Genomic DNA, 11,637 nt, shown 5'->3' on the forward strand with positions numbered 1-11,637 from the left:
CATGTATACACTGGCCACATTGCTCCATCACTCATACAATTAATCCCTGATGATGGATGCTGAGACTGCCATTAAAATGGAAATTCATTCATTATTCACATAGCTATCACCCAATCAAAACAAAGTTTCACAGCCTGTCTACAAAATATTTAAAAAATGATATGAGTACAGCAGACTGCCTCTGTGGTCTAGTGTTCAGAGTTCCTGGCTACAGATCCAAGGGTCCGGGTTCGATTCCCAGCATTACCATATTTTCTAAGTAGTGGGTTTGGAACAGGGTCCACTCAGCCTTGTGAGGATAACTGAGGAGCTATTTCAAGGAAATAGTGGCTCCAGTCTTGAAAACCGAGATTAATGGCTGTGGGGAGGCGTCGTGCTGACCAAGTGACACCCTATATCCACAAAAGTTGACACTAACTTCGCCAACAAGCGGCGATCGCTCGGTTGGTATAGTTCGCATGCGGACTGCATGCCACGGACTTTATATGTAGAGTAACTGCTGCTAGCAGGTAAAAGCACTCTGCTCTTTAAGAGGAATGTATGTTGCTGCATATAATTGCAAATAATGCACTAACTATTCTAATGTTGAAGCTGTTGAAACTGAATGCAGCTTTCTCACTTCTGGTGCAGGCTGACAAATACTTAGGTATATAATGCTTCTTTGTCATCTTCAATGTGTGAGCATCAGACTGGACACTGCGTCCATACAGTATACTGTGGCAGGCAGACCCTCACATACAAATTCTTACATTTTTATGAGGATGGGCATGACATCAGATGAACAATTATTTCCTTTTTCCACATCCTTCTGTTTTTCTGATAATGTGTGTTGGTCGATATCTCCACCACTGCAACAGAACACAGATGAGTTAACACCATGTCTGACAAACTTGAGATACAGTATATCTTTGTTTGTACATACAAGTACCAAGTCCTGAACTTCTTAAGCATGCGAGACAGGATATAATGTTCAATCATTATTTCCTCTTTTGATCAATACAGCATTTCAAGGAGGTATAATGAGAAGAATACTCACAGGAACATGGCAGTTCAGTGTTATTTTATTTGGAAAACATATATTTACAGTATTTACAAATATTATCTCCCATTTTGCATCCACAAATGATACCTGGTGGATTTTCATAAATGATGGTGGTACAATAGAGATGATGTTAGATGTTCATAAATAATGACCACGGGACATCTGATAGTGATACTCAAAGGATTTTCTAATTGTGTTACATCTCCTGGATAACAGGTATCTACTTCGTCACATTGCATTGAAATCACAGATTACTTATAAGTCACATCTATACATACATAACGGCATCTAAAACATTCATGTTTGATACCAATTACAAAAGAACATTTTTTATACTCTGAGAGGGAATACTGGTATACCCAAAATTTGAATACCTTTGCAGAATCAACAGAGTTCTCCCTGATGACTGAAGTTACGACATATTTCAAACTTGTGATATGAATTTTGTTAATGTCCCAGTGAACATACATTATGTCATGAAGGCAGGAAAATGTATACAAATGATGTCATAAAAAAATTGGCACTCTATTAAACTGTGAGGAAATGTATGAGGAAGTACTTCTTTATATTGTAGGCTCATTAAAATGCCAATGCAAGATTGTCATGAACAACAAAAAGGCAATAACAATATTGCACATTAGATGTCTTTTTCTTCAAGTTTTGACATCTCAGATCCACAGAAATCGAACAATTATCCTGCTGTCCACATTACAGATTCTAATGCACGGAGTGAAACATTTCACAAGAGCTCAACACACACACACACATATGGCTGAGACTGCAATACATTTCAACAATCAAACACAGAGATCACCTCATTACATTCTGAACAGATAACTTTACACTGGAATAAAGTTTTTCAGCTTTTCTACTCACAGAATTAGCGATATGAAAATTATATTCTGAAACAGGTTCAAAATAGTTATGGGAAATGCACAAAATTGAATGTGTTACATGTGAGTCTATTATAACATGAAAACCTTACTTTTTAGTGTCACAGAGGGAGAAAGAATAGTGTACTGTGATTCATAAACCACTGAATTATTTACTTTGGCATCCAGTAGGTAAAAATCTTTATGCATCAGTGACCAGTAACATATTCCACCTTTAATTCACATGTCAGTCTAGTTCTCTTCTGCCCTCAGTGATATGATATGAATTAACAATGTTGTCCTGGTGATAGTATGTTTTAACATTTATATTTAAACACTTTAACAGAATAGTACTACAGGTAAGTATTTAATCTGACTTGATTTTTAAAAGGACACATATCTGCAATCAATGTAATGGAATGCTCATTCTCTCTTAAGTATTTATAGTGAGAACAATGCACACTTCAGCATATACAGAGAATACTGTATGATCTTCAGCAGAGGTAGCAGTTTTTGTCTTTATAGCAGTGTATGTCCAGGCTTTGTGATGCTGTTCAAACTATGATTATCTAGCCACCCATATGAAAACTTGATAGTTTTACAGTAACAAGAGTGTGGCTATGGTATTATCCATGTAGAGGAAACATGAGTGCCATATTGTTTGAAAACGCATTACTTAATATGCATGAACATAATGTACAATTCCAGTCTGTAAACAGTAAAAGCCTTTGCTGAACTGAATGCAGAACATTCAAATGGCCAGGGAATTTAAATTAACTGCTTTTCTGGTATTAGGATATAATGAAATCAAGTGGCACGGCAAAGAAAGGACCAAAGAATAATTAAAAAAAAAATAACTCTTTGAAAATTTACATATTGGTTTCATGGTCAACCTATATTGCACCATGCTGAATATGTTTTCCAGTGGTCCACATTTTTAATATTGTGTATGGGCAGTTTACTCATTACCGTAACTTTGTTGATGTTAAGATGTGATATACTTGGCAAGGGTGCATTTACGAAGGGGGACCCAAAAATAACTGGAAACGACCTGTTGCGCGCGCATGCTTTGTAGTTACGAGTTGTGCTGCTAGGTGGTGTTAGCTGGGGGTCTCCCGCGACTGTTAGTGAGCTGGCGTCAGTCTGAGTTAAGTGGTTTGTCTGTGGTGCTCTGTTGTGTGCGTTCCTGTTTCAACCCTTTGGCGATTAGTGAGATGGCCGACCAGAAGGAACAAAGAGTGTGCGTGAAATTTTGCTTTCTGTTAGGGAAAACTGCAGCCGAGACTGTTGGGATGCTTCGGCAAGCCTTTAATGATGATGCTTTGGGGAAATCACAGGTCTACGAGTGGTTTTCCCGTTTCAAATCTGGCAACATGTCAACAGAAGACACGCCACGCCCCGGGCGTCCTTCGACAGGAAGAAATGATGAAAACATTGCCAAAATCAAACGTGCAATTGATGAAGATCGTCGAAAGACCATTGACCAACTTTCTGGGGAAACGAACATCTCATGGAGCACGGTCCAGCGAATTTTAACCGAAAGTTTGCACATGAGACGGGTGTCTGCAAAATTTGTTCCTCGCTTGCTCGGAGATGACCAAAGAGAAAACCGCGTGAATGTTTGCCGCGACTTGAAGAGTGAAGTGCAGAACGATCCAGAATTTCTTAAAAGAACTGTTCCTTCTGGTCGGCCATCTCACTAATCGCCAAAGGGTTGAAACAGGAACGCACACAACAGAGCACCACAGACAAACCACTTAACTCAGACTGACGCCAGCTCACTAACAGTCGTGGGAGACCCCCAGCTAACACCACCTAGCAGTACAACTCATAACTACAAAGCATGCGCGCACAACAGGTCGTTTCCGGTTATTTTTGGGTCCCCCCTCGTATACTGGCTTTCCCAAGCAATGTGAATTTCATGATAACATTAGGTTGGATAGTTTACGTAAGTGAAGTGTCAGGTTCTTGTGGTAGTGACTATAAACATACTGTCTTTTGGGATGCGACACCATGCAATGTGGTAAACAGCAGGTTCCTCCATACGTTAATAACTCTACCAGACTGCACGGTATATCTTTTTATGTAAGGTTTCATAATAACATGTCAACACAAATTAAACTGAACGAAACCAATACTATTGTTAGCAATGGTAAAGAACTCTGTACATCCAAGTCAGCATTGACCCTGAGACTAAGAAATTATCATCAGCATTATCTGACATTAGTCAGGAGCATATACCACTGTATCAACTATGGGGAAAATTAACGAATAATTGTGAGGTTTGAGGTCCTCACAACAGTGAATGTGAAGCTTTCTCAGATGTGTTGCAGTTCAGCTTGTGTCTATCTAACGAACCACTTGTGATCACATCCCAGAAGATTGTGATATTCATATATGCCATATGTTTGTCACTGTACTGCACAAATCTCCATTATAACTTTCCTGTTGTTCTTTGAGCTTGCTTAATCCTCATCTTGTTATTCTCTTTACATCAAGTAGCCATACTTATTTAAAATGTTCATAATATTTAATACATTAATTTCCTGTATTAAAGTGTATAATCATTTTCAATTCAGTCTTGTAATTTATTTTTATTCTAATTATTGAAATTTAGCCATAAGATTTCTCATCATGTAGGTCACAGCAGATTGTAGAAGTACTATTTTCAAGATTACTGGGTTTCTGGATTTTGTCCATTGCCTGGTATTCCAAAGAACACTAAAGAACGTGTTTTGGAAACTGAATCTGTTTCCATCCTCAAGTCATTGGGTGGGATATACCTAGCAAACTAACAGAACAGAACTGCCTCTTCCTTCCATTTTTGAAACACTAACACCGTTATCCCCAAGATAAAATGTGGTCACCACTGTACCAGGAAATTTGAAATCCCCTGTTCCCAGATGAACTGTAACCTCTCAGTTAAAACAGTACACAAGTCATGGCACTTCAACCTGTGAGAGTGTGTATCGTGATGACATCCATGCAGATCCTATGAAATTATCGAATTAATTTTGTATTATATTCTGTGAAGTAAGCAAGTGATTTCTGTTTCATCATATGTTAAACAGAGTGCTGTTCTGCATTAAATGTACAGATGTAGGGATCATTTGTCAAGACATACGCAATTGATGACTCTGGTGACATCTAGGAGTGCTTTACATGGCAGAATATAATTATCTTCCGGATGGTGGTATTTTTAAAATAATTTTTTTGAATGTTTTAATTGTAAGTCCATATTACAACAAAACTGATCTATCCTATTAATGTATTAAGTTCTTCTGAAGGAACTTACTCACACAGTCACCAAAGATACTCGTTAGTAACACAGCTGAGTAAATACATTACTCAGTCAATATAAACATATACAAGTACTCTTCAATTTACGCAACAGTTGCGTCTCCTCCCCCAAAATGGGATTCAGGGGATGAAATTGCACATAATTTCCCTGAAATCATCAATGGTTGAATGTCATAGATCTGCAAAGCAACAGAACTTTCTTGCTGTTACCATCTTATGCAGTATAGCATAGCTTTATGTTAATAATATTTATGTCATTTCGTATGAATAAATTTTGATCATAATTATTTACTCTGAAAAATACAAAACTAGACAATGCTAAGAAATGGGATGTCATAATGTTCTTGAAAAGTGTGCAGAAAACCTGCACCACTGAGTCAAAATCATTTGTTCAGTTGCCCCTAGACATAGTCTCTCTCTTAAATAATACAAAACATATTAACATGATGTATTTTAAAGATTATTTAGTTTCCAAATGACAGATAATTTATAATAATAAAAATTAACATGTGTGAATGACATGATTGATAGATAGATGGCTTGCTCAATGGATGAGTCACTGAGCTGTATGGGAGGATGGCTGAAAATGAGGATGAAGAGTTCTCCATCATCGTAATCACCCAGGGCAGGCTATAATAGGCCAATCAGTGGCCGCCGTGCCAAGTGGACCCAGTTGGACTCCACCCCTCACTAGTAAATTAAAAAAAAAAAGTAGGTGACTGCAGTAACAGAGGACTTAATTCATTGCAAAAAAATCAGTAATATTGACTACTGCATTTGTGGCTACTGAATCTAATGATAAAAACTTTGCCAGAGGTAATCATCACATCTGTGGGCTGTGACTTTTGTAAAAAAATTATCCATTTTTGGTTGTTTCATAGTCTGATTTCTCATCAAACATCATATGCAAAAAAAAAAAAAGATTGCACAGCTGGGCCAAATTCCTCTTCTCTCTGGCATTCCTCTGCCACAATTCATACAGCACTCTGCTACTTCTTCTCCCTGCCTTAGTTAGCATTAAAGCACACACTATGAATTGAAACTGATCTAAATTAGTTGACAGCATTTTTTAAACCTGCATATAACAAGAAGTACCTGTATAATGGAAAGTAATTTTTGGATGATTAACATATACATACAGAAATGATCCCCACAGAGTACGGACTGAAAGAAAAATTTTGTGAACACCTACCTGCCAATGTAGTACACTCACATTTTCACTTTCCCTTATACAAATTGGAGAAACCTATGCAAAATTTTCAATTGCAAACAATAACAATGATTGTAATACTAACAATCAAGTTCCTTCCGTCAAATGTGACACAAGGAACTTGATTGTTAATTGGTTAGTGTGACGGACCAGAATGAAAGACCTTAAACTTACTGTAATACTATTTTCTCAAAATCTGTGATCTTTGTGCAGATACTGCATATTTTTCTCTGAAATTATATTAAAAAAAAAAAAAAAAGCAAATGAGACTTACACATCAAACTCCTTGTTATCCAGCACGTACGGGGAATGGGGTATACCAGTTACATGACGCTGCCAATTATATGGAAAAACTATTACATAAGTCAAACAGATATCAAAACAATGTGTTTTCACTTTAGTTCTTGTATTGGAGTCTTTCTAGGCATCATAGTGGATCAATGGGTGGAAGGTTATTCAGATGTTCTATAATGTGAGCAGAGATTTAATTAGCTCATATTTTAATGGCACCGGCGTGGAGGAGGTGAGGGTAGGGCAGCTAGTTTCAGCTGGGAGAACTACCATATGCATAACAACTTTGTTTTTGCAGAAACTTTACAAAAATGACAAAATTTCTTCAAAATTTTGCTGGCTGCATGAGAATTCCAGATGCTTGGATACTGGATAATCAGGATTAAATGTTACATGTGTAATGGACATTCCATGTGTCACTTATCTTAAAAAGATAAGTCTCAGAAGCTATACATAAAAGTGAATTTGGGTTCTTAAAATAAATCCAAGTAAATCGTTTGTATATCAATACATATTTTAAATAACCATCATATATAACTATATTACAAATGTAAATAGAAGCTAAACTTACATTGTTATTCCTACATTTACTTTACCATTTTTAGTTATATACATGTGTGGCTTGCAAAGCTATAAAAAGTTTGCAATATTTTTTACATAATTTAAGTCCACAATTATATTTAGACTCTACATAAACTGCTATTTAAAAGTGATTCAAATTAGAAAGTCTCATAGTTTCATTTTTCATTAACAGATGGATCATTAGATTTATCATTTGACTGTATTGTCTGATGCCTGTACAAACTAATTTCAGAATTAAACACTCAATTCTTATATGTAATACCTAATACATAATGTTGGCATGGTTCCTTAGCCCCAGCAGAATTTAAAGTCAGTCTTCTTTATACACATTAATTTCACATGTTAGAGAATGTGTTGTTTCTTGCGCTATTGGAAGGTTCTGTGTGCTTTTCTAGTTGTATCTGATGGTTATTTAAAATATTAATACATAAAAGTAGTTGAAACAATGGTCATGAGTCAACTATCAAGAACAGTATAAACAAAATCTGTCAAAGAACTTGAAAGACATATATACATATTCATTTAGGCCCACAAAACAAACAAATATAAACCAGAATCAGAATGGCTCAACATAACTGAATACAGGTTTACCATTCCATGTTTCACCCAAATTGGTCCCGTAGTTTGGCTGTCGTTACTTGCGGATGGACAGATATGATGAAAGCAAAAATTTTTTTAAAAAACATACCAACAGGATGCAGAGAAAAGTTGAAGGAAAGATATTTTAACACGCATTTTTAGTGATAAAATTTGATGTGGAGACCTCTTAAAGAGAATGCACACTTGGAAGACAAAGAAGGATATAGGAAGTTAAAAACAAGACAAATCTTAGGGACAAATGTTATGGAAAGAACTGGATCATGAATGTTCCCAGTAGAGCACTTTGATATCATCAGCATTGATCCTTTGGGTTGTGCTACCACAGAATTAATATCTTCTCACAGAAATAACTCACATCATCTGAGTAGAAAAATGAAGTTTTTGAACCCTGCCATGGAATGACAAGTTGTACAAAAAAACTGCTGTGATCTGACCAGCACAGATCACCTGAATTCAGAAATAAAGCAAAAACAGGGGACCATTCCACTAATCCTAACCCCATCACTATGAACTTGAAGCAAAATGACAGGATTACACAGAAAATATTGTTTCTCTACAAACCAGACATTTTTACTAAAAGTACTGCTGACAGTGTACTTTAAGGATATGGGGTATTATAATTGTTCACTGATCAATAAAAAACTTCCAGATTTTCCTACAAAACCAGCACAAACTATAAATTAATATACTATAATGATGTGTGAAAAATAATCTGTTGCACATTGGGCCTGTCTCCTAAATGGAATAACTGATGCAATGTATGGTTAAGAGTACAATATGGTGAATACTTTGAGCACCTCTTCCAGTGACAATGGAGATGCTCAGGGATCACTTTCCACTTTATATGCAACCGAGAAAATAGTCCCTCAGCAGTCACATAGTTGTACTGTATACAAAGAAGACTTCATTAAGGAACTGTAGGAGTGGATGCTATCCAGTCTTTAATATGTACAAACAGCAGCATGGACATCAAGAAAACTGTAGCATCACAAAGTAATATGACGGTTAGTTCATTCCTTAAAAAACCTAACTGCTATAGTGTTTTATTCACCTTCAATCTGAATCAGCAATATGCATGTAGACCTACAAAGTTCTATAAACAAGGAAGAAGCTTTCTTCTTACCACAGTTCATTATGCAAAATTCTTAGGCATATCCATCAGTAAAATCACTGTCACTGTTCTTTCAATATGGCACTAATTATAATTTGGCATCGCGTGAATACTTATTATGAGCCAAGAAAATTAAAATAGAACAATACCCCTTAACAGTTATTTAAATTCAGAACAATGGATACGAAACTTATACTCTTAATATGTTTCAGCAAAAAGAAAAGCATGAATGTATATTTAAATAACATATACACTGATCGGAGTACTGATAAAAAAATTGGGACACACACAAAGATTTTAAAAATTTATATATCGTAAATTTACATGATGAAGTGCCCATTATATGTCTTAGGGACTGGCGCTTCGGCCAAAGCCAAGAATTTTGTGTTTATAACATAAATACTATAATGAAGAATCAAGTATAAATTTATCACAATTTTGTCTTCTGGCTGAACCAGAAAACCAGTCAAAGAACATACTGTATGACCAGCAAAACTCATCTAAGATATCAAAGTCCAGTCCCAATCAAATTCCATTACACATCAAAAGCCCAGATGTAATTTGCATTCAAATCACGAAGATTTAACATTTCCTGCCTTCCAAAGAGAACCACAAATATTTGGCATCCATCATACTACAGAACATCAAGTTTAAATTTCCCATAATCTGATGGCAGACATGCTGCAACTTTCCATGAACGTTTGTTTATGTTACAGTGAAATATGTGATAAATTCATTAAAATGAAAGTGAGTGAATAAAGAGAAACTAAGCAAAAGTTTTGACAATCATGCTTAGAGATGGAATCAAATATACAAAAAGAGGACTGTTGCCGATTTAATTCCCACTGCCATGAAATTGCCACATTCTTGTGCTAAACAACATGCAGCTAGGGACCTGTATAGGGCAATACAGATCACAATGTCTATACAAGTGTAAAGATATAGATACCAGATGCCAATGTCAACTATAGCAACACCTGCTGAAGAAGCTCTTTGCTGGAGAAACAGTTTCCATTAACTTTTCGTGCTCTGTTTCCTTCTCTACATCTTGATTCTGAAGAAGTACAGTAAACGCACAAATAATTTATTAAAAAATTGGCCAGCAACTTCTCTAATTATGTCTAAGCACTTAAAATGTACTGATATTGTAAAATGAATGTGCAGTATTTATCATGAACACAATTTACAGATGAACAGAGGCAAGGGAATATGCAGTGGTAGTTTCATTAACCCATAGCTGAAATAATTACAAAGTTTCTGTTATTCTGCTATCCTTCATCCTTCAAAACATTACAAACCAGTTGAAATAAAAATGTGCTGATTTCTGATACATTTATATTCTTACTATCTCTAGGCTTTCTAACTTTAATGAGAGCTGAATTCATTTATAATGAAATACAAACCATCAAACACAAATCAGGCATAATGCCAATGCAGGGTGACCACAATACAAAAATGGCAGAAGGCTAAGTCACTCTGTTAATTTCTTATACTCGCACTACCGAACTGTGAAAGCTTGTGTCAGGATATTAACCAAACTTTGATGATATATGAATCTGCAAGCACCATGCCATACTTTCACCATCACAATAAATATTTTAAGCATGTAGTCTTACTGGAATTCTAGCAGTATAAGTTTCACTTGCCTCATTTCACAACAGTTTTTAAATATTCCCTTACATGATACTTGTAATATGTAAATATTTTTTAAGAGAAACAAATAATATAAAACTAATATGATGCTAATTATAAAACTTATGATGACAATAATAATAAAATAACAATAATACAATAGCAAGCGCACACACACACACACACACACATATCCACAAACAATACCTAGGAACTATTTTATGATTTGTAAAATGTAATAATATCAACACAATTCACATATTATACATGCCAGCTCTGGAAGTGTCAATCACCTTCTCTCTGCTTTCACTTCAGATGAACCTTTGGGAGACTCTGGAGACAGCAATGTATTAGCACAGTAGAATAGGCCAGCTGTCAGAAAGGCATCATAACTATCATAAGATCAAAGAACAAATATGCAAGAATGGTTCTGAAAATCTGCACTTTAATATCTCAGAATGTTTTTCAGTGTACTGACTTTTAATATACTGTAACGTGTTTGCGTTACTGAATACGCCGTAGTGATCGTTAATTGGTTTATTTAACAATCTACAAATAACGGCTACAATTACTTATCACAATATCACGGGTTTCCACACTTTACAAACCCTACAACAAAGTCTCTTAACACGGTCTTCACTTGTCTTCACGTACTAATAACGTGGGAGCTATACAAGTCTCCCTGAAATACACACTCCGTATATAACTGGTGATCACTGGTTATCGCACACGCGCAGGCTGCTATGTTTCAACTGAACTGTGAATAGCCTTCGCTGTTCCGTATGTAGCCTCGATCGGACAATACGGGAAAACAGCCACGTAATAGGCACCCTTTGCATGGCGCTGTGTTGCTATGTAACGCTAGCGGAGGTAACCGCTGTTACTACTTGGTGACGTCACCGCTGTTGACTTGCGTTGCCTAGCGACCAGGATGCTAGGACTCGGCTAACATCGGCTCGCTTCGGCTTCGCTCGGCGCATCACGGCTGGCGGGGGGG

At 36.2% G+C, this 11,637-nt stretch overlaps 1 protein-coding gene across 1 annotated transcript in view; it reads right to left on the reverse strand.

Moving 5' to 3' along the window:
• Positions 1 to 405: 405 nt before the first annotated feature.
• The window catches only part of LOC111873335 (phosphatidylinositol 4,5-bisphosphate 3-kinase catalytic subunit delta isoform), a 48,348-nt gene continuing 37,116 nt past the window's right edge, over positions 406 to 11,637 (reverse strand). The window contains exon 17 of the transcript XR_004513988.1: positions 406 to 848. The gene's annotated coding sequence lies outside the window, so the exon portion shown is untranslated. The remainder of the gene's footprint in view (positions 849 to 11,637) is intronic.

Source organism: Cryptotermes secundus, unplaced genomic scaffold (assembly GCF_002891405.2).
Source record: "Cryptotermes secundus unplaced genomic scaffold, Csec_1.0 scaffold317, whole genome shotgun sequence".
Classification (NCBI taxonomy): domain Eukaryota; kingdom Metazoa; phylum Arthropoda; class Insecta; order Blattodea; family Kalotermitidae; genus Cryptotermes; species Cryptotermes secundus.